At 35.6% G+C, this 27,380-nt stretch overlaps 1 pseudogene; it reads right to left on the minus strand.

Annotated features, from left to right (window-relative positions):
* Positions 1-21,363: 21,363 nt before the first annotated feature.
* LOC100997131 lies at positions 21,364-23,688 on the minus strand (annotated as a pseudogene).
* Between the last annotated feature and the right edge of the window lie 3,692 nt (positions 23,689-27,380).

A 27,380-nucleotide genomic window follows, 5' to 3' on the forward strand; every position in this document is an offset into this window, starting at 1 on the left:
CTGCATGTCCTCATTTTACTTTACCAATCCAGTTCCAAAGAGCACTTTCTCATAGACCTAGGATTTCTCATTAAATTTTAACCAGTTTATCTGAGCTTCATTAGATCTTCTTTCTCTGCCAATTACTCTGAGCCACTGTCATCATGACTTATAATTTTTTTACAAATTACAAATTTACCCTTTGTAATTTTTCTGTGTCAAAGAAGAGTCAGTAGACAATACCACAAGAAAAAAAATGTGTGCAATACATGAATGAAAAAGCTGAGTGAATCACAAACAAAAATAGGCAATTAGATTAAGAATTTAGCATTTGCCAATTAAATCAATGATAGATTTTTATATACTTTGAATTGGTAAAAATTAATATCACCATAGAGGAAGAACCAACTACTGGCCACTCCAGTGCTGCATAGAGTAGCAATAGTTGAAAGATACACATGGGCTCAACAAACTCTAATTAAAACTAAGGTAGCTATTACTGAAAGCAAAAATTCAACATGCTAATATGAAAATTCAGATCATATCTTTAGAGATCAGAGAAGTGACCAGTAGTGAGGCTGCAGACACAATGAGACAACTCTAATCTCACCTTGTTATGAACTATATCTGCTCCTGTGTTGAAGAGCTTCACTTGCATAAGATTTTGCTTTTTCTTCATCTGAATTTTACCATGAGGCAATGCACAAGGGTTTAACAACCTATAGATACTAATTGATATGATTTGGCTGTGTGACCACCCAAATCTCATCTTGAATTGTAGCTTTTATAATTCCACGTGTTGTGGGAGGGGCCTGGTAGGAGATAACTGAATCATAGGAGCAGTTTCCTCCATATTTTTCTCATCATAGTGAATGAGTCTTATGAGATCTGATGGTTGTATAAAGGACAACATCTTTTGCTTGAGTCTCAATACTCACTTGCCTGCCACTATATCAGATGTGACTTTGCTCCTTCTTCCTTTCCACCATGATTGTGAGGTGTCCCCAGCCATGTGGAACTGTGAGTCATTAAACTTCTTTCCTTTTTAAATTACTGTCTTGAGCTAATCTTTATTAGCAGCATGAGAAAGACCAATACAGTAAATGGGAACCAGGCAATAGGGCACTGCTATACAGATATCAGAAAATGTGGAAGCAACTTTGGAACTGGGTAACAGGCAGAGGCTGGAACAGTTTGGTGGGTTGAGATGACAGGAAGATATGGGAAAGTTTGAAACTTCCTTGAGACTTGTCGAATGGCTTTGACCAAAATGTGATAATGATACGAACAATAAAATCCAGGTTGAGGTGGACTCAGATGGAGATGAGGAATGTGTTGGGAAATGGAGTAAAGGTCAATCATGCTATGCAAAGAGACTGGTGGCATCCAGCCCCTGGCCTAGAGATCTGTGGAACTTTGAACTTGAGAGAGATGATTTGAGTTATCTGGTAGAAGAAACTTCTAAGCAGCAAAACATTCAAGAAGTGACAGAGCATAAAAGTTGGGAAAATTTGCAGCCTGACAATGCAATAGAAAAGAAAACCCAATTTTCTGGGGAGAAATTCAAGTTGGCTGCAGAAATTTACATAAGTAATGAGGAGCCAAATGCTAATCATCAAGAAAATGGGGAAAATGTTTCTGGGGCATATTAGAGAACTTCACAGCAGACCTTCCCATCACAGGTCTGGAATCCTAGAAGGAAAATGGTTTCACAGGCCAGGCCTAGGGCCCCCATGCTCTGTGCAGCCTCAGAACGTGATGTCTTGCATCCAAGCTGTTTCAGTTCCAGCCATGTTTAAAAGGGGCCAAGGTATAGCTCAGGCCATTGCTTCAGAGGGTGCAAACCCCAAGCCTTGGCATCTTTTCTGTGGTGTTGAGCCTGTACAGAAGTCAAGAACTGAGGTTTGGGAACCTCTGCCTAGATTTCAGAGGATGTATGGAAATATCTAGATGTCTAGGCAAAAATTTCCTGCATGGGTGGCCCTCATGAAGAACCTCTGTTAGTAGAGTCAGAAGGGAAATGTGGGGTTGAAGTCTCCACCCAGAGTCTCCACTGGAGCACCACCTAGTGGAGCTGTCAGAAGAGCGTCACCGTCCTCCAGAACCCAGAATGGTAGATCCACCAGCACCTTGCACTATGTGCCTAGAAAAGCTGAGGATACTCAACGCCAGCCTGTAAAGTAGCTGGGAGGGAGGCCCTACTCTGCAAAGTCACAAATGTGGAGCTGCCCCAGACCATGGGAATCCACCACTTGCATTTGCGTGACCTGGATGTAAGACATTAAGTCAAAGGAGATAATTTTGGAGCTTTAAGATTTGACTGCCCCTCTGGATTTTAGATTCTAATGAGGCCTGTAGCCCCTTTGTTTTGGCCAAGTTCTTCCATGTGGAATAGCTGAATTTACCCAATGCCTGTACCCCTATGTATCGAGGAAGAAACTAATTTGCTTTTGATTTTACATGCTCATAGGTGGAAGGAACTTGCCTTGTTTCAGATGAGACTTTGGACTGAAGATTTTTGAATTAATGCTGAAATGAGTTAAGGATTTGGGGGACTGTTGGAAAGGTATGCTTTATTTTGAAATGTGAGGGCATGAGATTTTGGAGGGGCCAAGGATGGAACGATATGGTTTGTCTCCACCCAAATCTCACCTTGAATTATAGTTCCCATAATTCCATGTGTTGTGGGAGGGTGCTGGTTGGAAATAATTGAATCATGGGGGCAGTTTTTTCCATACTGTTCTTGCGGTAGTGAATGAGTCTCACTAGATCTGATTTTTTTTTTTTTTTTTTTTTTTTTTGGAGACGGAGTCTGACTCTGTCTCCCAAGCTGGAGGGCAACGGCACAATCTCCACTCATTGCAACTTCCGCCCCCTGGGTTCAAGCCATCCTCCTGCCTCAGCCTCCTGAACAGCTAGGACTACAAGTACACGCTGGCACACCCAATTAACTTTTTGTATTTTTTTTAGTAGAGACAGGATTTTACCATGTTTCCCAGGCTGGTCTCAAACTCCTAAGTTCAGGCAATCCACACACCTTGGTCTCCCAAAGTACTAGGATTACAGGTATGAGCCACCACACCTGACCTGATCTGATGATTTTATAAGGGAAACTCCTTTCATTTGGTTCTCAATGTTCTCTTACCTGCCACCTTGTGAGATTTGCTCCTTCTTGCCTTCTGCCATGATTGTGAGGCTTCCCCAGTCATGTGGAACTGTGAGTCTGTTAAACCTCTTTCCTTTAGAAATTACTCAGTCTTGGATATGTCTCTATTGGCAGCATGAGAACAGACTAATACACTAACAAATGAGAAACTTGTAATATTGTTATCTGCTATACCACTTTTCAATTTACTGAAGGTGTAGATTTTAAACAGTAAATAGCCAATAAAGTAAACTTACAAAAATTGAGGGGGTAAAAATAATAGTAAAAAGTGGAGGGAGACATAGGACTCATCTCATCAGGGTGGAAATCCTTAGATGGTTATTACAAAATAAGATGATTAAAATGAAAATTAATGTGGTTACAATAAAGGTTTTAATACAATATCATCAGAAGTTGGGAGAATTAATGGAACCCCTGGAAAGTCCCCCAATCCTCAGAGTTCCAAGCCAATCTGCTCCATTTATCACAGTTTGGAGTAGTTTACAAAGAAAAAATGCAGAAATTACAATGTGAAAATTTATTAATGCTTTCCTCAGATAATATTGAGATATTAAGCAAGATAAAAGTTTGCAAAAAGGCGAGCATCTCTTGGTTCAATCACCTTCTGGAGAAATAAAACACATTAAATCCTAATGGAGCCTAAGTAAAGGTTAATGAAATGAAGATAAGAGGTTATAGAAAAGTTGGTATATATCCACAAGCTTTATGTGAAGTAGTTGTATCTCTTTTATCTGACAGTGTTATTAGGATGAACATTGTATCTAACTGGGAAATGTTTCCCACACCTAGTATTATACAATGGAAGGCATTCAAATTTGCCTTTAAATCAATATGAATTGGGCATTCTAAATAGAAGCCAGTAAGATATTCCAAGTTCATACAGTGTAGAATAGAAGCTGGAGTGCTGGTAGAAAATAATTCTCTGTTTGATAGTCCTATATCAAGCATAACTTATGGCAGTATCCTGTGAATACCTCCCAATGATAAATACTGGGGTTTTGGACAGCAGAATTTCCACTTGAGTGGCATTTACTAACTTGCTGTAGTACATTAATTGAAGCTATCCATAAAAGCTCATAAAACAACCTTGAAACATGAAATACCCATGATGTCTTGCATAATGTCAATGAAACACTCCAGTGGGTATAGCAGTACCCAGAAGAGTTTTGTACTACAATGGAAATTGTTTATATAGAATCAGACTGCCTCATGAATACCTGAAGGAGACATTCTTAAGCTCAGAACCCCTTTTCTCCTAGGACTGATTCTGAAACCATGTGAGGAGTTGCCTAATTCCACAGTGCCCTATAAATAGATTACAACTGACTGACAAAGATCTGCCAGGCTTGTAGATAGCACTTACAGGGTGAATGAAGAAACTACTGCCATATTGATTCTTGTTTTCTAGTTCTTATGTAAATCCTTTTTTTAAAAAGTTTTTTTGTTGTTGTTGTTTTGTTTTCTTTTCTGAATGGTCTCTTTCTGTTGGCCAGGCTGAAGTGCATACAGTTACAGTTTACTGCAGCCTCAGCCTCAAACTCCTAGGCTCAGGTGATCCTACAACTTCAGTCCCCCAAGTAGCTGTGACTACAGGCATACATGACCATGCCTGACATTTTTAAAAAGCTTTATTTGTAGGTATATGTTCTCACTATAATACCCTGGCTGGTGTTGCACTCCTAGGCTTAAGTCCTTCTCTCACCTTAGCCTCCTAGAATACCAAGATTATAGGTGTGAGATGCTGCTGTGTCTGGCCTGTAAATACTTTTTTCTGTCTTCATCATTTATTGTCTTCCTTGGAATTAAGGGATTATCTTGTTGTATGTTTTTATTTCTTGCTTTTAATTTTTAGGGTATTTATTATAGGTGTTCTGTGCTTATCAAAAGGTTTACAGAAAAACATCTTGTTTTTTTATTATACTTTAAGTTCTAGGGTACATGTGCACAATGTACGGGTTTGATATGTAGGTGTACGTGGGCCATGTTGGTTTGCTGCACCCATCAACTCGTCACTTACATTAGGAATTTCTCTAATGTTATCCCTCCCTCAGCCATCCACCCCAGTACAGGCCACAGTGTGTGATGTTCTCTGCCCTGTGTCCAAGAGATTTCATTGTACAATTCCCACCTATGAGTGAGAACATGTGGTGTTTGGCTTTCTGTCCTTGTGATAGTTTGCTCAGAATGATAGTTTTCAGCTTTATCCATGTCCCTGAAAAGGACATGAACTCATCATTTTTTATGGCTGCATAATATTCCATGTGTATATGTGCCACATTTCCTTAATCCAATCTATCATTGATGGACATTTGGGTTGGTTCCAAGTCTCTGCTATTGTGAATAGTGCTGCAATAAACATATGTGTGCATGTTTCTTTATAGTGGTATGATTTATAACCCTTTGGGTGTATACCCAGTAATGGGATCGCTGGGTCAAATGGTATTTCTAGTTCTAGATCCTTGAAGAATTGCCACACTGTCTTCCACAAAGGTTGAACTAATTTACACTACCACCAACAATGTAAAAGCATTCCTTTTTTCCACACCATCTCCAGTATCTGTTGTTTCTTGACGTTTTAATGATTGCCATTCTAACTAGTGTAAGATGGTATCTCATTGTGGTTTTGATTTGTATTTCTCTGATGACCAGTGATGAGGAGCATTTTTTCATATGTCTGTTTGCTGCATAGATGTCTTCTTTTGAGAAGAGTCTATTCATATCCTTTGCCCACTTTTTGATGGTGTTGTTTGTTTATTTCTTGTAAATTTGTTTGAGTTCTTTGTAGATTCTGGATATTAGCCCTTTGTCAGATGGGTAGATTGCAAAAATTTTCTCCCATTCTGTAGGTTGCCTGTTCACTCTGATGGTAGTTTCTTTTGAAATACAAACGCTCTTTAGTTTAATTAGATCCCATTTGTCAATTTTGGCTTTTGTTGCCATTGCTTTTGATGTTTTAGTCATGAATTCTTTGTCCATGCCTATGTCCTGAATGGTATTGCCTAGGTTTTCTTCTAGGGTTTTAGGTTGACATTTAAGTCTTTAATCCATCTTGAGTTAATTTTTGTGTAAGGTGTAAGGAAGGGATACAGTTTCAGCTTTCTATATATGGCTATCCAGTATCCAGTACCATTTATTAAATAGGGAATCCTTTCCCCATTGCTTGTTTTTGTCAGGTTTATCAAAGATCAGATCTTTTAAACAGTCTTCCAGGATGGCCCCTAACATTTTCTAGTATGATGTATAACATAATCAATGGTAGATAAGCCTTTTAAAGTGGTAATACTTACAAAGGATCATTAACAACTGTTCTCAAAGACCTAAGCAAATCTGCCCTTGTAATTGTATTCATGTTCACCTGCACAGCTGCGCATTTGACTTTCATGTGAGAGGTGTTCTCTTTTTTTTTTTTTTTTTTTTTGAGACGGAGTCTCGCTCTGTTGCCCAGGCTGGAGTGCAGTGGCCGGATCTCAGCTCACTGCAAGCTCTGCCTCCTGGGTTCACACCATTCTCCTGCCTCAGCCTCCCGAGTAGCTGGGACTACAGGCGCCCACCACCTCGCCTGGCTAGTTTTTTGTAGTTTTTAGTAGAAACGGGGTTTCACTGTGTTAGCCAGGATGGTCTCTATCTCCTGACCTCGTGATCCGCCCGCCTCGGCCTCCCAAAGTGCTGGGATTACAGGCTTGAGCCACCGCGCCCGGCAGTAGAGAGGTGTTCTCAAGCTGACACCAAACACCATAGGGACTCCATGGTAAATAGCTTCATAGATCTCATTTATATCACCCTGAGTGATACAAGCTTTGGTTTGGGGATGACCTAGTTTGGGCACTGAGTGAGAAGTAAGGTTTATATTATCATAGCTTAAAATAATTTCAGAGACATGTAGGGAAAAAAAATCTATGAAATCACTCACTGAAGAGGGCAGAATCTTCTACAAAAGTGGACAAAAAGGGTATCATTACAAAATAAATTTGCTTTCTTAAGGAAAAGAAGCATTAATTTATTCCTGCATTGCTTGCACCTTACTTGAAAAATAGTGAGACTCAAAAAAATTAATGACCAATTATTTAATTATATACACCTTAAAATTAAAGGTAAAGTAACAAACTATAAATTTTAAATTTTTGTTAAATTTATTAGCTATTAAGCAGTTATTCAATTTTTTCCTCATGAAATTCTTTATTTTTACTTTGTCATAATCTTACCACGAAGATCACTCTGGGATATCCAAACATAGAGCTTAGTATTGGCTCCTAACGTATTTGGCTTCTTTCCTTGGAATCTCTATAAAACCTGAGGAAGGAAATGTACGCATTTCACAAGCTAAACCACAAGATAATAGCATTTTGAGTTTTCAGTGCATTATAATTCATACAATCCACTCTATTTCAGATGATATTTGAGACAGGAGTATACAATGGTCCTTTGTAATCACTGAAAGAAATAGTAGGACTGTTTACAGTTACTTTTTAAAAGGGTGGATACCATTCATCTATTAAGCATACCATTTATGATTTTGTTTATGGCAAACTCAAAGCTTCTAGGAGTGAGATTATAAAAATAACAACAAAAAAAACCAGTGTTGGCTAATTTGTCAGCATATGGAAGTTAAATATTCTTACGGACACACAACTTCTGTGTAAATGTAAATCACTTGGCCACTCTATTATCAAATTTACAGTTTCCCAGAGACAAACATTGCTTTGGCTTTGGTCTGGTTTCGGATAGCTGGTTGTCTTTTCTCTTTAAGCCTCCTTCTCCCCTTAATTTTATTTATTTATTTTTAATTAAAAAATAAAGAGACAGAAGTTACCTATATTTCACTGTTCAGTGTTGAATTTTGTTTGTATTTGTACCTTAGTTACATACTTTTTTCTTTCTGGAAACCTATATGAAAATCTTACACTTGAAAACAAATGATTACATAGATATTCTGAACTCCCAAAAAGAGAATCTCATAATCAAAACTAATTTCACATTCCTAATTAGTATACTTGCTTTTATTGAGTGTTTTGAAATTTAACTAAACATAAAAGTTTTTTAAAAAACCCTCTAGGCTAGTGTATAAATATCACCAACTAAAGAGAGGAAATCTAGAATTACAGTCATAATAAAATTAATTGATATCATCAAGTATTACATGCAAGTTGTTAGACTCTAATATTAAAATCATAATTGCCTTTTAACTATAGAAAACTCCAGTTCATTAGAAAGACTACATAAATCTAAGCTTCTACTTTTATGTTTAAGTACACTGAATAGGGTTCCCATACAATCAAATATGTTGAGGATATTATTGAGTATGATTCTTCTCTATCTTTCTGATACCATCCCCCAATTTTTCGGTTCCTTTGAGCTAGTATACTTAAGAAGTTTCTTTTGGAGTCATCAGAATAGGTCTTAAGATTTCAAATCCTGTAACGTGAAATAGCGACTTAATGCTTTATTTTTATTTTATTATAAACAAATGACAACCAAGAGAAGTGTTACAAAAGTAATAGCAAAGATCATTAGGCAAATAATCAGTTGTGCCCACATACAGTGCCATAATGTTTTCCAAATTGTTACATAAATCTAGTGAGTGTTATGCAAATTGAAAAATGAGATTCAAGCTCCAAATGGAAAGCCATGCTTTCTCCATTGTGTGAATAGCTGCTTATAAGGATTGGAGGTTGTATGACTTTTTGTGGAATATGAGTCACGGCTGAAGTGATAAGATTAGCCTTTTCTTCTGTAGGGTTTTGCACAACTGACTCCAGAGAAAACACAACAACACCATCTTCATCAGAGCCCTAGACAAATTCTTCCATTTCCTACAGAGAAAAAATTTTCCTCATTATAAAGATGCAATGCCACATAGAATAGTATAGTTTATGTATATTTCTAAAGTAAAATCTGGAGTTATCACATATGTAGTTATATTGTCCCTATATTCTGAGATGCATTTTAGAATAGAAGTGATAAAGTTTGTGTTAGAAACATATGACTTTGGTATATGATAATTATTTACTAGAAAAAACACACAACCAAATAATTATATAGAACATTTAAGTGAGAAATGTCCAGCTCATTTAATATTTGGTAGACATCAAATTCTAAAAACATAATGGTTTGCAAACTCATAAAGCTATTTCAACAATATCAAGTGTCAATTTGTTGACATTTTGTGATGTCAACAAAATAATAAAATTTTAAAAACCCAACATCAATTCCCCCACAAATGTACAACTAGTAGGTATCCAAATACAAAAATGCAGCTCTGAATTCACCAGATCTCAATAGAGAAGGGGAAAACCCCGAGACTCACGGACATGAAAAAACTTACGATTGGTAAGATGAATAATTTTTTTGGATGGTACCACCCACCTTCCACACACCAAAATGACACCACTGTGAGAAAACTTTATTTTACCTGCAGTTATTGAAATGGGATGAGGGAATATCAAGTGGACATATAATTTCTTCATGGGTCTGTAAATTTGGGGGGAAAGCCCACATTTGTGCCACCTCACAGGAGGTATTGAGTGTTCAGAGGGGTGAACCACCTGGGGTAAACTGGGGACAAGAGTGGGAGTAGTAATCACAGTGATCGGCACAGAGATCTTGGCATCTGCTTTGCGTTCCTAGCTACAGGGACGCCACACTGAGGAGTCTGACCAGAACCATAGCACTGCAAGGGACAAGATCTAAAGGAAGGTCTGAATCTTTGACAAGATTTTTTACAATTCCCAGGTAGTCATGTGGAGATTTTCCTTGACTGGGAAACAAGTATAAGGCTTGAAATTAACTTCCAATGATGGTTTAAATCTCTCCCAGACCTAGAAATCACTGCAAGTCTGGGTTTAAGTTCCAGTGCAGCATTTAAATACAGATGCTCACAATAAGTCTCCTGAGACTAGAAAACATTAGAGCAAATATTGAGTTTTGGTGCAGTATTAAATTCTGGTGGCAAATATGAAGTCCTTACCCAGATAAAAAGCAACTGGTGGCAAGGAATTATATTCCAATATTAAGTAGTAAAGGCTAAACAACATAAGAATATACCTATAAAAGGTAGAACATGTGGATATCTCTTTAAATATGGAAACAGCAATGTGAAGGTGAAAGGAAATACAACACTGTTAAAAAACAACAGAACTCACCTAATGCAGTAGAAGAAATAAGTATATGTAAAATTTCTGACAGAAAATTCAGAGCACATCTTTTTATAAAAGAGGTCAGGAAACACAGAAAATATAGATAGAAAGTTAAAAAAATCGTTTGGAAAATACTTAAAGATCAACAGGAGAAAAGATAAAATCGCTTGGAAAATATTTAAAGATCAACAAGAGAAAAGATAAATTGAAAAAAGCTTCAGCTAGAATAGCTACAAAAAGAGATGACTCAAGTAAAATAAGAGATGAAAAGGATATACAACAACTGATACACAAAAATACAAAGGATTATGAGACTATTATAAATAAATATCTGCCAACAAATTAAAAAATCTAAAGGATATAGATAATTTTTTAGACATGTACAACCAATCAGAATTGAATTATGAAGAAATAGAAGCGCGAGGAGAGAAATAATGAGGAACAAAATTGAAGCAGGAATAAAAACTCACATAAAACATGTACTAATTTCAGTCAAAGTATTAAAAACCAGTTAAACCATTTTTCTAAAATGTTTCTTCCAAAACATTAAAGAGAACTCTATGTTTTGAAAAATAGTGTTTTATGACTTTGTAAGGATTACCTTGATACCAAAACTAGAAAGAAGGAGCCAAAAAAAAAAAAAAATACAAATAAAAATATAGAAAAAAAAATCTGTAAGCCAACTTTTCTGATGAACATAGATGCAAAAATTCTCAACAAATATTAGCCAATGAAATCCAACAACACATCAAAGGTTTATACACTATGATGAAATGGAATTTATTTTAGGGATGCAGGGAAGTTTAAACATATGCAAACCAATAAATGTGATACATAACATCAAGAGAATTAAGAAAAAAATATAATTTTTGTATGTCTTTAAACAAATCTTCTAATATACAACGGAATGATTTGAACAAAAATGCCATATTCCAGGATAAGGCAAGCTTGAATGGAGAGTGCCTGTCTAATGTGTATAAACATCCTTGTAGGTTGGTGACAATTTTGGATCTAGATTGAAGTGACAATTACACAATACTGTGAATGCCTTGTGAATGCCACTGAATTGTTCACTTTTAAATGGTTAAAATAGTGCATGTTATTTTATGTAATTTTACCTCAAATATTAAAAAAAGACACGTAAACATGTGGCTGATCAAATTTTGCCCAGAGGACCCAATGGATTTGTCAGTCATTGGTTAATTAAATTATCATAAATTTAATTCTGACATATTTAAAATAGCAAATTCTGTCATTTTATCATTTACATTTGAAACATGATACATTTAAAATATATGAGGCATTTTAGGTAAGGATTAAAATCATGAAAATTTTTCTGTCTACTTAATAATTATTATAATTCATGCCCCCACTGAATAAACCTCTTCCTTGTTTAACTGGGTGTCTGAGGAGTTTGTCTGCAGCTCGTCCTGCTACAGTTTATCTGACTTTTATTAATTTCGTTTCTTTGCTAGTCACTCTGAGCCATGGTCATGATGACTTAGGATTCTAGATCACTTATGAGTAACAAATTTATCCTTAATAAAGTCTCTATATTAAAGAAGAATCTAATGAAAAATATCACTTGAAAAATGAGTGTAGTACATGAACAAAGTTCTGACTGGATCATAAACCTGAAAAGTGATTAGTCAGTTTAATAATTAGGGACTAACAATGGAATCAATGGTATATCTTCATATACTTGAATTGGTAAAAATTAATATCCAACATAGGTAAATCTCCAAATAACCGATGACTCCAGTGCTGGTTTGTTGGGAGTATGAATAAAGTGGTGCTAAGTGAAGAGTACACATGGGCCCAGCACAACGAGACTCCGTCTTAACCAAGTCTGAGCTCTGAGCTAACAACTACTGAAATCAAAACTCCAACCTGCTAGTATCTCAATTCTTATTATATATTTGGACATAAGACAAGTGACCACCAGTGGAAATGTGGACTCGGTGGGCCAATTTTAAGCTCACCTTTGTCAGAACCTCTATATGCCCCCACTTTCAAAAATGTTCTTTTCTTTTCTTTTACTTTTCTTTTTTCTTTCTTTTTTTTTTTTTTTTTTTTTTTTTGAGACGGAGTCTCGCTCTGTTGCCAAAGTTGGAAGGCTGGAGTGCAGTGGCGCAATTTCGGCTCACCTCACCCAAGCTCCGCATCCCAGGTTCCTGCCATTCTCCTGCCTCAGCCTCCCTAGTAGCTGGGACTAAAGGACTACAGGTAACTGCCAACATGCCCGGCTAATTTTTTGTATTTTTAGTAGAGATGGGGTTTCACCGTGTTAGCCGGGGTGGTCTTATCTCCTGACCTCAAGATCCACTCGCCTCGGCCTCCCAAAGTGGTGAGATTACAGGCGTGAGCCACTGCGCCTGGCCAAAAATGTTATTTTCAAAAGAAAGTCAGGCCTCCTACTCATCCAAATTTTACCAAGATTCAGTGCCCAAGGATAAAACTTGTAGAATAATAACAAATGAGAAATTTGAAATGTTATGCCCCACCAGTTTTTAATTTATTGTCCCTCGGATGCAAATACAGCTTTATGATACCGAATCAGGATCATGTAAGCATTCCTCCTTTGCCAGGTAGTTGAATGTTAAGCTTCCTCAATAGAGGACACTGGAGGGATAGTGAGGTGGTTGATACAGGAAGGCACATCCCTTCCAAGGACAAACTCCTCAGTTATTCAGAAATGTTTATCATTAACGTTGGAATTTAAGGATATGTATGTAAAAGAATATACTTAAGAATACTAAATAATATACTTAAAGAATGTAAGAAGAAAACTTCTAATAGCACATTTGTTTTATCTTTTAAGAAATATTGCATACTGCATATAAATTAATTCAGAAAACTCCTAAACCATTTGTTCTTGACATAGATAGATTCAGCTTCATATGTTATTTTCAAGATAACATTTACAATTATTTTATTTTTATGTTCAAGTTCTGTGGTGCTTGCATATCCCTGTCTTTATGCAGCATATTCAAAATTAAAAAAATATTGCAAATATGAAGAATGTTATATCAATTGTATCATTCTATGTGATTGCTTAGAGTTTCTGTGTTTAAACTTTGTTAACTGCTGAGATATTTAAAAGCTTGTAGAATCAATCTCCACGAAACAGACACATCATATTATTGCAATTTTTGTAATTCAATTTACTATGAAATTTTTATGACTCTCCATCCTTCATGTTCACATATTTTCCTAAATATAAATGTACATATCACTTTATGTGAAAAGACTTCTCAAAATTAAACCAGTGAAAGTATTATTTGTTCACTCATGGATAGATATAGAATCATGTATCTGGAAATATGGTCTAAGAATTTCAAAGAAGATCAATTTTCAGAATATACTTTCCTAATGAAGAATATACTTTATTAGGAATATATTTCAGATACATTTCAGATACAGAAATGTATCTGAAAGTATATTCTGATATATTTTCAGAAGACACTTCATTAAGAAAATATAAACAGACTAGAATTTAGTTTTTGTAGTACATGTTGAGCATCATTATTGCCTCAGACTAATATATATACATATAAGTTTTTTCTTCAAACTTTAAAAAAAAAAGACATTACTATAATTAAAGTGCATGAATGCATTACTTTTTTCTTTTCTTGGACTTTGTTATTTTTTTCTTTTTAGTGGCATGACTATATATTCAATATTTAATAAAGTAAAATATTCAGTGTATATTCTCTTCTAGACATTAAAATAATTTGTTTTATTACCAACTGTAGCTAAAAATATTTTTTCATAGCAAAGATTACTGTAACAATCTTTTTCATGTGTTACAAATGATCATTATGCCTCTGTTCTATCTGATTGTTCAGGCACATCTCTTGTCAGACAGAAGAACTGCTCTTAAGTTGGTTTCTTTCTTCTCTGTGATTTGCTTTGCAAATCTTTTTCTGAATCCAGAGGCTGTAATGACCAATATTTAAAGGCAGGATTTGGAGAGCTTTTTGCCATTTATTATGCTTTCTTCAACATAGACCTTAAAAATTATTGCACAGGCTATTTGACTCTTTATTCCATCTACAATTTACTTTCCCATGTTATGAGCAGAGAATAAGAAAAATGATTATACATATTTCTGGTTTGTGTGTACTCAGTATTCCAGGTATTAAAGAAGTCAGAAATGTCTGACTTGACAAATTAAGGCCAAGAAATAGTGACATCTTATTGCAGGAGAGAAATCATGTAACATTATAATCTAGAGGGACTGGACTAAACTTGCTGGACCATATCTATAATTCCTAACTAAAGGGAACTAGTCTAGTATTTTATTTTGTGTATTATTCTCCAATTACAAAGGGTCATTACTAAAGTAAAAACAGTAAATCAAGCATATTCAAGGCATCATGTGGAAACCATCTTTAGTCTTTCTAACCAAGGATTTTACAAGGTTGCATTGTTTTGGATAGGAAGTCAGTTACGGGCCGGGCGCGGTGGCTCAAGCCTGTAATCCCAGCACTTTGGGAGGCCGAGACGGGCGGATCACGAGGTCAGAAGATCGAGACTATCCTGGCTAACACGGTGAAACCCCGTCTCTACTAAAAAAATACAAAAAACTAGCCGGGCGAGGTGGCGGGCGCCTGTAGTCCCAGCTACTCGGGAGGCTGAGCCAGGAGAATGGCGTAAACCTGGGAGGCGGAGCTTGCAGTGAGCTGAGATCTGGCCACTGCACTCCAGTCTGGGTGACAGAGCGAGACTCCGTCTCAAAAAAAAAAAAGGAAGTCAGTTACGACCATCTATAATTTTGAAACAAACAACATTCTCATTAACAAATATTTTGTATTTCATGAAGGATTTGAGCTTTAAACTCCCATGTAACACAAAAGACTTGTATAAACACCATGTTAAGAGACTTGGTCAAGTTTTGCTTAGCTTATATGCTAGGTCATAAATTTGTCTTTAATAGTCACCCTAGCTTCCATGGTAGGTCTTGACTCAAAACAATGTGATCCTGCCAAACTGCAAAACATACACTGTGTAACCCACCTTGCCTAATAGTTTTCAATTATTTCCCACTTAATTTTTATGTAATTTTCTGTTTTCATATAACCCACTAGTTCTTTTTTGTATTCCTCATTTTTATTCATATCAGTTTTCTCTTTAAAGGCCAAGTCTCAGTTACCTTTGTCTTAGAGTTGAACTCAATTTGTACTGTAGTTTCTATCTCCTACTTCAGTAGTCAGCTTTACATTCTTCTCCTCTCACAACAAAACTGCAGTCTGTAAATCTCGTGTTTTCCCAGAGATTACCTACATCTTCTAGTCTACACTCAGCCACCTTCAAAGTAATTGCATTAGTATGTTCTGATATGTTTACTGAATCTTGGACCACACTCATCTTGCAAAATAATCTAAGCTTGTCATCTGGTAAAAGACTATTAGCTTCGTCAAGCTAAAGGTTCCCTCTAATGAATTTTTTAAAATCTCAGTCCTTCCCTTGCACGAATTGATATGTTCTTTGGCTTTTCATTGCTTTTATTTCTTCCCTTTTGGCATTCAGAAGGGAAAATTTGAATTTTGCTCACACTTCACACTCTTGCCATTTTTAAGAAGGATCTTGCTGTTTTTCTTGACAGGGACACATATAATCCATATCATTGCATTTGTTTATATAGAAGAGTTTTCTTTACCTATGTAACAAACGTGCACATCTTGCACATGTGCCTCTGAACTTACAATAAATGTTGGAAATAAAAAATAAGATAACATAAAAATAAAAAAGAGGTTTCTAAAAATGCACAGTAGAAATACGTGTTTCTGAACTTCTCAAATAAACAGCCTGAGTTTCCAGTGAATCTCATTTTTTTTTTTTCAGTTTAGAAATATACGTAAGCAAGCATTAAAATGGAGTTATTTTAAGGTTTCTGAAATTAAAATTGTATATTACCTAATGTTTAACAACGAGTAAAATATTTAAATAAATCAGGAAAGGCACAAGTCTTGTGAAATGTAGAGGAGAATTTTGCAACACCTTGATGAATAGTGGTGGCATTAAATGTCATGACCTTCCCTATCATGTCTGCCTGCTTTAGATCTCAAACAGTGCTACTCTCTTTTCATTTCTTTCTGGTCTTAACAAACTTTTGATCATCAAACAAGCAATATATTATGAAAAAGAGTAAAAATTGCCTCACAGGCCAGCACAACCAGAGAGCAGTACTGGAACCAGGTGAGATTGTTGGCATGTGGCAGCAAGTACTTGACTCCTTTGTGGCACATGACAAACTTGATCCAGAATACTGTTTGGTCCATGGGCTTCATAAGCTGATCATAATGAATGATTGATAGCCAGAAAACATTGTCTTTATAACTAAAGGAAAATCAAATAGACATAAGCTTATAGAATATAAATTATAAATATGTGAAAATTTTGTGTAGATGTCAGAAATTAATGCTACATAAAAGTAGATGAAAAAATATTTCATTTCATGGTGGTTACAGAGATTTTGGTTTATGGGTTAGAATTTGTTGAATGCATAAGATTTCAAGATGTGAAAGGAGAATTGAAGAGAGGGCAAGTATTTCTATCCTAGAAATTAAAATTAGTTAAGTCCAAAGGATAAAAAGAAATCATTTGAGAGTACAGAGGTTGAATTAGCCATTAATGAAATTGTAATGAATCTGGTGTGCAAATTTCAAAATAGTATCAAAGTCGAGAGATAGGAGACAAATCTTTGACAAGGTTCAGGTCCATGTCAGGGCAAAGCTGATAAGAAGTTGGCATTGATCAGGAATTAGTATTGACATTATATCAGTGAATTAGTGATTAAAAGTGTAAAAGTAAATGGCCTTAGTTTGAATCATTAACTGATATCTACTGGTCCTTTTTTTTTTTTTTTTTTTAATGTATCTCTTGCTAGGTTTTTTTTTTTTTTTTATTGTTAAATTGAATGAATAAGAGTGGTATCTTTCTTATCTGATTATTGTGAGTAGTCATGCAATGATTCTTAGGATTCTTGGTAGAATTATTCTCATCATAAAGAGACCCTCAGTAAATGTTCACTATTATTACTGTTTTTCTTGCATTGTGATTTTAAAATCTAAGTAGTGCTTAATATTTTACTTTGAGGTATTGTAGTTCCATTTATTTCCAGTGTTGAAATAATTATGGACTAATAAACAAGGAATAAGGATGAATATAAGTACAAGGCTTACCAATTCAAAACCAAAAAGTGTGAAAGCCTGGCACTGTAGCAATAGCAATGGAGGTAACTTCTCTTTTTGATATTCAAAAAACAGAGCAGGAAGGCTCTGTTTTTCAGAGGAGGGAATTAATTCTGATATGTATTTTTAATACAATTGGGAAAAACTATAACTAAGAAGTTACATAATACAAACTACCAATATAATGCACACCATTTTATATACATTCAATGGGTATCAACTAATAAAAAATTATCTTTATTTTTCAACACATTGTATGTATTAATATTTATAATATTATCAAAATAATAGTAATAGCAAAACTAAAATTAATGTCTCTACTGAAATAATTTAGAAACCATATATTTCTGTTTCAGATATTTTGGCTATTAGACAGGAATATTCCAATCTATGTCTTTCAAGCCAATTATTTTTTGATTTTATAAATTTTCCAAATAAGCAAAAGCAACCACAACCATAAGAACAAAGAATATGGCTACATTTATACAGTATGTTCCTTTCCCAATAATTTTTAAAGGCAAATTTGAAAGCTCTAGTTGTTTACAAGTTATCAGTAATGGGATCAAAATGTTAGGATAAAAAATTTGGAAAGCATTAAATATAATGGTAATTAGAGATTGATTATGTCTTGCTGATTTACTGAAAATAAGTTACTTTACAAGAGTTTTAAAAACAATGAAAAAAGGTAACTAAAATGAGACGATGGACATGTTTATTTGCTTCATTATGGTAGCCTTTTCACTAAGTATTTATATCCCATAATATCACTGTCTGTACCTTCAATAGGCAAAATAAAATTTACTTGAAGAATAACATTTGATGAGATCTCATTCTAAAAGACCCTCATGACTGTGCTGAAAATTAGTCAGTGCTGTAAAAATATTTATGCTTCTTTTCTTTAACTTTGCTCTCAGTCTTTCTTATAATCCTTCTGTTACTATTTTCAGTAATTCCTTTTATTTCACTTTTTGGCTATTTTAAAACTTATGCAGTATACTAAAACCTCTGACAAATGTTTCCACTAAAACCACCAAAATAAGATTGTGATACTCACAATTATTTATTGGCGATTGCTTTTAAGCGTTACCAAAAAAAGTGTACTCAGCATTGTGTTCATGTTCAGAGTCACTGCTGCTTCCTTGGCATTCATGTGAGAAGTTGTCAGTACATGCTATGTAGTTAAAAAATTACATTCATGAAGAGTCATTAATGACTGCTTTTAATGCATTGATCAAATCTGTAATTGGCATTGTTTTTGAGTCTACTCTAACAGCTTCCCCCTTAGCCTTCACGTGAACAAACTTATCGAGTTGATCTGCAAACAAAGGAAGGCCCACCATAGGGATCCCATGGTTGATCCACTTATTGGTGTCATTGTCTGCACCATGAGGTATAAAAGCTTTGGTTTTTAGATGACCTAGGATTAGATAAACTTTTGAATAATTATTCCTAAAGAGTCTTAGAATTAAGATGAGCAATGCTCAATATGAGGCAATGAAATGGGCAATGTTCTCTAGATAACAAATTACTGTAACAGTCAAACTGCACTAAAATTACTTTCAGATCTCAGAGAAAGAAGCACCAAGTCCTCTGGGATGATAAGTGAAGACTGCACAGTTAAGAAGTGGTATGTGACTTGTGACTTGAAGAATGAATGCAAGATTGTCATGTGGACAAACAGAAAGAGTACACTGTGGATAAAGAAAACTGCATATTCCCTACTCCAGCCCCCAAAAAGCATTATGCATGCTAGAACATGTTCTCTTAGAGAAATAGCGGAGTCACTGAGGGTGATATGGCATGGTGTCCAGGGCAGCAGGGAGTAGGGTGGTGGTGATGCTCAAATAGAGGAAGGACAGGCCACCCTCCATCACAAAATATGTTACCACTTCATAATAAAGACTGGGGATTTATTCCCATAGAAAATGAAGTCACTGGTAATAAAAGAAGAGCTGTTATTTTTCATCTACATTTGAAATATCTAGCTACTAGGAGAAAAGGGTAGGTGTAACATTTGAATTAGGAGATGGACAACCCAGAAAATGGTTGAAAAATTATTCGCGAGATGTAACTACACTTGAAATAAAGTTAATTTGTTTCTGGTCATAAAAAAATGTGACTGTATATAATAAAATGCCAACAGTTGTAGTTTATTATATTTCCCCCCAGGACTGGAACATAAATGAAAAGAAGTAAGATTTTATTTTTGAGTTTTTAAATAACAAATGGTGAATCACAAATTTTCTGTTGTACTATTTTTATCCTGATTGGCTATTACCCAAGTTTTCAAAAATTTATTCTTCAGAGTCTTACCAAGAAGGCTATTCTGGACTACCCACTTGTACAGCTGAGTAACTGTACTAAGGTATCTTATTTTCTGTCATCAAATTCCCATAGATCCATATAGATAAGGGAGCCTACCGATGAGAATACATGGACACATAGAGGGCAACAACACACACTGGGGCCTTTCAGAGAGTGGAAGGTTTGAGGAGGGAGAGGATCAAGAAAAATAACTAATGGGTACTTGGCTTAATACCTGGGTGATGAAATAATCTGTACAACAAACCCCCATGACACAAGTTGACTTACATAACAAACCTGCTCTTGTACCCCTAAACTTAAAACTTCAAAAAAAGATATAAAGTACCTTGTTTTATGAGTCAAATTCAAATTAGAGCATGTCTATTAGAATTCTAAAAAGAGACTGGGCACGGTGGCACACTCCTGTAATCCCAACACTTTGGGAGGCCGAGGCAGGTGAATCACGAGGTCAAGAGTTCAAGACCAGCCTGGCCACGATGGTGAAACCCTGCCTTTAATAAAAATATTTAAAAAATTAGCCAGGTGTTGTGGTGAGCACCAGCAATCCCAGCTACTAGGGTGGATGAGGCAGAGAACTGCTTGAACCCAGAAGGCAGAGGTTGCAGTGAGCTGAGATCGTGCCACTGCACTCCAGCCTAGGCGACAGAGAGAGACTCCATCTCAAAAAAACAAAAAACAAAAAACAAAAAGAGTTCTATAAAGATGGATATCACCCACTTAAATGCTTTCCATATGGTTGATAAGGAAATTAGGACAAGGCAGGGTAAGTAATGAGAACTACTAGAAAACTGAAGTAAATAGAACAACCATATTTCCTTGACTTGGTTTTATATTAAATCAGATTAAATAAAATCATGATGTTTTATACATAGTGACTTAGATATTGAGATAATAAATGAAAAATTCAAATATTTAAGTAATCATTAGGCGGACGTAATTCCAGTGTAAAGAAGAGTAACAAATTGCTAATGGTCCACACCTTTTTTATTAATGTATTTACTACATTCACTTTCATCTTCCAAATACAATGTTAAGCTTTTCATTTCTAAAGCAATGAAGTGGGAGTGAATTTATTTATATTCACTTGTTTCATAAGCTACATTCTCATATCTGATGATTATAAAGAAAGCAAATCTATCAATCATCTATGTATGATTTCATAGTTTCAGGGTTTCAGCATGTTGGCAAGGCTAGTCTCGAACTCCTGACCTCAGGTGTGATCCACCTGCCTTGGCCTTCAGTTCAGTTTTTGAAGGACAGCAGACTATCCAAGATTCATTTATAGTTAGGTATATTTTGCAAAGTGAAAAAACAGGAGTAAATTCAATAATGAATCTCTACAATCCAAAACCATTTAATACAATCAAGAATATCTTTCTTATCTATTATCACAAACATCCCAGTTTCCTCCTTCTAAAAAGTTATTTCAAATGTTAAGACACAATTAATTCTACCCTATTAATTTGCTCAAAAGCAAAAATAAATATGTACCGTTCAGTATACAAAAGTTACACAGTAAAAGTAAAAGTGTACATACATATCTTTGTTAATTGGCCAACTTATTAAATTTACATTTGGTCATCCTTACTCTTAACATGTGTATATAAATGTAGGTCACTATAAATAAAAAAAATTACTTCCACACAATACATGCTTTCTTCATGATATCTTAACCTCATTCACTTCTCAATCATTGTAAACTTAGATAAACCCACAGTTTGTGGGACAGTTAACATACAAGACAAACATCACATATTTCACTAAAAATCTGGGCCAACTCATTGTTTATTTGCCCCCTGAAATGAAAAATAAATTAGAATTGAAGCAGTGTATTGCTGTAACTTATTTTCAAGGTAAATGTGTTCTCTTATAATTACAGAACTTAGATTGAAGACGTTACTGGTAAACTCCAATACAAGTGCTTTTCAAGAGAATTTAATATTAAACCTTGAGACAGCATAGGACAAACCCTATAAAATTCACTTTTCTTTTTCAAAATAAAAGATCCTTTTGAAACTCAGTATCTTCAGTTATCAATAGTACTGCATTATAAAGCTAGTTTATGCAATTCTGCATAGCATTGGTCAAAATGACAAGTAATAATAAATAAAATTAAAGCATTATACAAACAAGATAAGTCATTGAAAATAATTTAAGGCCTTGAAGTGAATTAATCAGTCTAACTTAAAGCTGAAGAATAAACCATTAATTATCCACCTGAAATGCAAGCAATATGCTTTTTTAGCTTCTGTTCTGTAGACCAAATAACAGAAACAACTCTTCCTTATGGTTTATGGTTTATTTTTAGAATCCTTCTGGACTTGAATGACTAAAAGTCAATTCCATTTTTCAGTTGTTCACGGAAGATTTCTGACTGTTTTAGCCGTTTGTGTGGAATGCCAAACTGTGGACACTGTGCAGATGCTAGTGCTCAGAAGGCTTCTGCTACTAAGTAAGGGTGAGACTGAATCATGGGCTTCCACCTTGACGTTTCCATTACATCGGTTGCTTGGTTGCTGTTCCAGTTTTTCTTATGTTTACACCCAAGTTGTCGAAGTACAATGCACCTATTAATAATGTCTATGGCTTGTGCTTTCAATTGTTCTGCAAAGCGCAAATCTGCAAGGACAAGTGTATCAGCAATATTTTCTATTGAGAGATTACTAGACAAAGCTTCCTCACACATGACCTTCAGCTGTTCCCAATGCATGTTTGTCTGCAGCTGCCAACAAGTTTTCAGCCATTTTGTCAAGGTTTAGTCCTTTCCCTGTGTTAATGCATCTCATCATTTCTTTAAAAATATCAGCGTCTAAATCATTTATTTCCACTCAATTCTTTATGCTTTCTTCCATTTCATGTTCAAACATGGCATTAAAAACTGGGGATTTAGGTACAAGCAGATTTAAAAGCTTTACATTCTTCTCCTCTCACAACAAAACTGCAGTCTGTAAATCTCAGGTTTTCCCAGAGATGACCTACATCTTCTAGTCTACACTCAGCCACCTTCAAAGTAATTGTATTAGTATGTTCTGATATGTTTACTGAATCTTGACCACACTCATCTTGCAAAATAATCTAAGCTTGTCATCTGGTAAAAGACTATTAGCTTCACAAGCTAAAGGTTCCTAATGAATTTTTTTAAAATCTCAGTCCTTCCCTCTTGCACGAATTCGATATGTTCTTTGGCTTTTCATTGCTTTTATTTCTTCCCTTTTGGCATTCAGAAGGGAAAATTTGAATTTTGCTCACACTTCACTTTTTGGAAAGCTGACTAAATGCAAATATAAGGACAAGAAATCTTTACTTTTGTTATCTAATCCCTTTGGGTTTACCCTCAGGCACCATTTCATTTTGTCATTTGGGCCAAGTGAAAATGTTGAACTTTTTAACACCTCACCCATTTCCTCTTGACAAAAACTGAAGTTATTAATGGTCTACGTGTTGAACACTTTACTACTTTGACCTGTGTATAACACTAGCTTTCTACTATGGGACAAGAAGTTATATCTCTAGGTAGAGGTGGGGCAGGTTCCTGAGACATTGCCACTTTATTGCATTCTTTTAGGATTTATGTAGTACCTCACACAGTTGATACCTTACCTTAGATATCTCAGAGAATTGGTGTTTGATTTTCACCAGGGGCATGGTTGAGAAGGGCCACCCTCATATTTTCTCAATTCCTGGGTGTGCCCTGGCTGCATCAGCTCCGAGACACCGAGGCTGTGCTGGAGGCAGCAGGGTTAATGGCGGCAAGTCCCTGTGGAGGCACCTTCACCGACCCACATTCCTCCTCCCTTGCCTGCCTTCCTTCCCGATCTCCCTCTCCTCTTGGTGTCATTCCTTGCTGCAATAGAGTTTTGCATCCACATATCTCCTTAGTGCTGTTATTGACAAATATATTACATATGTATAAGTTAAATGTTCAGCACTACAACTATATATATGTATGCTTTATATAATTACTTCTTAAATTTGTTAAGAAAGTTAAATAAATATGAATTTATATTATCTGTTAAAATTACATAATTATTTATTCAGGTGTGTTTTTTATCATGTGGATTCACACTGCTTTCTGTGTTTATTTACTTTTAGCCTGGAAAATTTTCTTTAGAATTTATTGTGAGGCAGATTAGTTAGCAATAACTTTCTGTTTTTGTTTGTTTAGAAATGTCTTTATTTCATCATTTTTTGAAGATGATTTTGATTTTGTAGTATGAAGAATTTCTGGTTGGCAGTTTTTTCTTTCAGTACTTTGAATGTGACAAACCATTGCCTTAGGGGCAGCATTGTTTCTGATGAGCAGTCAGCTATTAACGTTATCTGAGTTCCCTTATTTTTTTTTTTTTTTAATTAATTTATTATTATTATACTGTAAGTTGTAGGGTACATGTGCATAACGTGCAGGTTTGTTACATATGTATACTTGTGCCTTGTTGGTGTGCTGCACCCATCAACTCGTCATTTACATCAGGTATAACTCCCAATGCAATCCCTCCCCCCTCCCCCCTCCCCATGATAGGCCCCGGTGTGTGATGTTCCCCTTCCCGAGTCCAAGTGATCTCATTGTTCAGTTCCCACCTATGAGTGAGAACATGCGGTGTTTGGTTTTCTGTTCTTGTGATAGTTTGCTAAGAATGATGGTTTCCAGCTGCATCCATGTCCCTACAAAGGACACAAACTCATCCTTTTTTATGGCTGCATAGTATTCCATGGTGTATATGTGCCACATTTTCTTAATCCAATCTGTCACTGATGGACATTTGGGTTGATTCCAAGTCTTTGCTATTGTGAATAGTGCTGCAATAAACATACGTGTGCATGTGTCTTTATAGCAGCATAATTTATAATCCTTTGGGTATATCCCCAGTAATGGGATGGCTGGGTCATATGGTACATCTAGTTCTAGATCCTTGAGGAATCGCCATACTGTTTTCCATAATGGTTGAACTAGTTTACAATCCCACCAACAGTGTAAAAGTGTTCCTATTTCTCCACATCCTCTCCAGCACCTGTTGTTTCCTGACTTTTTAATGATCGCCATTCTAACTGGTGTGAGATGGTATCTCATTGTGGTTTTGATTTGCATTTCTCTGATGGCCAGTGATGATGAGCATTTTTTCATGTGTTTGTTGGCTGTATGAATGTCTTCTTTTGAGAAATGTCTATTCATATCCTTTGCCCACTTTTTGATGGGGTTGTTTGTTTTTTTCTTGTAAATTTGTTTGAGTTCTTTGTAGGTTCTGGATATTAGCCCTTTGTCAGATGAGTAGATTGCAAAAATTTTCTCCCATTCTGTAGGTTGCCTGTTCACTCTGATGGTAGTTTCTTTTGCTGTGCAGAAGCTCTTTAGTTTAATGAGATCCCATTTGTCAATTTTGGCTTTTGCTGCCATTGCTTTATGTGGTTACTTGTTTTAGTCTTTGTGCTTTATAATTTTCTTCCTTTAGTTTTCAATCTATTATTATTGTGTTTCTGTTCGGATCTTTTTGTGTTTACCCTAACCTAAGAATTTACAGAACCTCTGAAATGTGTAAATTAGTGTTTTAAAAATAGTTTATAGGATATTTGGGGCATTATTTTTGAATATTTTCCACTGAATCTTTCTCTTCTTCATGTGATACTCCTGTTTTGCCTATGTTGCTGTGCTTAAGTGTGTCCCAAGAGTCTATAAGGCTCTGTTTATTTCTGTTCATTCTTTGTTTCTCTCTTCTTTGGATTATATAATCTCTGTCGATCCCTCTTCAGCATTTTTTGGCTCTTATTTTTCTTCCTCAAATATGAAGCAGAATCCTGCTTGTGCATTCTCTATTTCTGTTATATTTTCATAGCACTATGTTCACTTGGTTCTTTGAAAAAATATAACTTCTATGTTTTTCTACATATTCTCGATTGAATGTGACACTATCTTTGTACCTTAATTTTCAGGTTTATATATGATTTCCTTTAGGTCTTTGAGTATATTTACAATGTCTAATTTAAAGTTTTGCCTGTTAAATCTACAACTCATCCTTTTTTTTTTTTTTCAAACAGAGCCTCACTCAATTGCCCAGGCTGGAGTGCAGTGGCACGATCTTGACTCACTGCAATTCCCACATCCCGGGTTCAATCAATTCTTCTGTCCCATCTTACCAAGCAGCTGGGATTATAGGCATGCACCACCAGGTCCGGATAATTTTGTGTTTTTAGTAGTTGGGGTTTCACCATGTTGGCCAGGCTGGTCTTGAACTCCTGACTTCAGGCAATCCTCCCAACTCGACCTCCCCAAGTGCTGGGATCACAGGTGTGAGCCAGTGTGCGCAACCTAACTCATCCCTTTCACAGGCATGTTTTATTGCCTATTTTCCCCATATAGCAGTCCCACTTTCCTATTTCTTTATATATGTGTTAAAATTTGTTAAACCCTCAATATTTTAGATAATATGTTATAGTTACTCTGGAAATTATACCCCCATCTTCTTTTAATTCTAATTGTTAATTTGTTTGGTGAGGAGATGGATTATTTTAATGAAGTCTTTTTCCCTTGCAGTGTTATTTCCTTGGTGTTTCTACTCAGAAAGTGCACCCTTGGGTGTTTTCACAAACCCTGGAATAACAGTGATTTTAATAGGAACACTCTTTGACTCCTTTCTGGTTTGTTTGTTTGTTTGTTTGTTTGTTTGTTTTACATGCTCAGTCTACCTCTTAAACTTTACAAATTATTGGCTGATTGATCTTTTTCTTTTGATATTGCCCTTTGGGCATAAATTACTTCATAGTCTGAACCAATAACATTTAGGCACTTTTGCAGTGATAGATTCTGAGGCATTTCAGGGTGATATGAACACAGGAAACACTGTTCTTTTCTGTCTTTTTTTCCTGATTAGTTAACTTTCTTATGGTCTCGTTGGCATCACTCATGAAATTACCACCTACTTTAGCTGTTACCAAAAAACTCTTCGTATTTTGACCACATGCTTACGCTTGAATTTCCTACACATTTTTTCATATAAAGTGAATTGCTGTCATGAAAGCTTTAGAACTCTTTGTTTAATGGTCTCTTTCCTTGGGAGAAAGGTATCATCAACCTTTGCTCCAGAGCTAGGGGCACGGGCAGTGGCACACTTCTGTTTGTGCCACTAAGAGTAAGGTGCTAGCCTATAGTCTTGATTTGCTTCTTCTCTCCTGGAATCTCCATCCTATAAATGAACTATCATAATGACTATTTGGTACTCAGAGGTCTTAGTATGCTGTGCCTGAGTAAAACTTCTGTGCTTTGACAGTGGCTACATGAAAGAAGTGAAACTTTTTTCACCTCTCTTGCCAGAAATGTAGCCTCTGTAACACATAGTTGAGGTGTCTCTGTGTGAAAAATTTAGGAAGCTTATTCCCTCCCAAAAAGATAATATAGCCCTCTTGCAGAAGTTTCACAGAGGGGCAGTCCAATGTTCTCGTCTCCACCGGCTTGCAGTAAAATTTCTGTTGCACTGAGGGAGGGTAGGCTAGCAAACAAGACATTGTTTAATGCCGCAAGCTCTTGCTATTTTAAACAACCCTTAGTGTGTTCCTTAATAAATGTTTATGTGTTTGCTGCATGTTTTGAGA

This window comes from Papio anubis, chromosome 3 (assembly GCF_008728515.1).
Source record: "Papio anubis isolate 15944 chromosome 3, Panubis1.0, whole genome shotgun sequence".
In the NCBI taxonomy this organism is placed as follows: domain Eukaryota; kingdom Metazoa; phylum Chordata; class Mammalia; order Primates; family Cercopithecidae; genus Papio; species Papio anubis.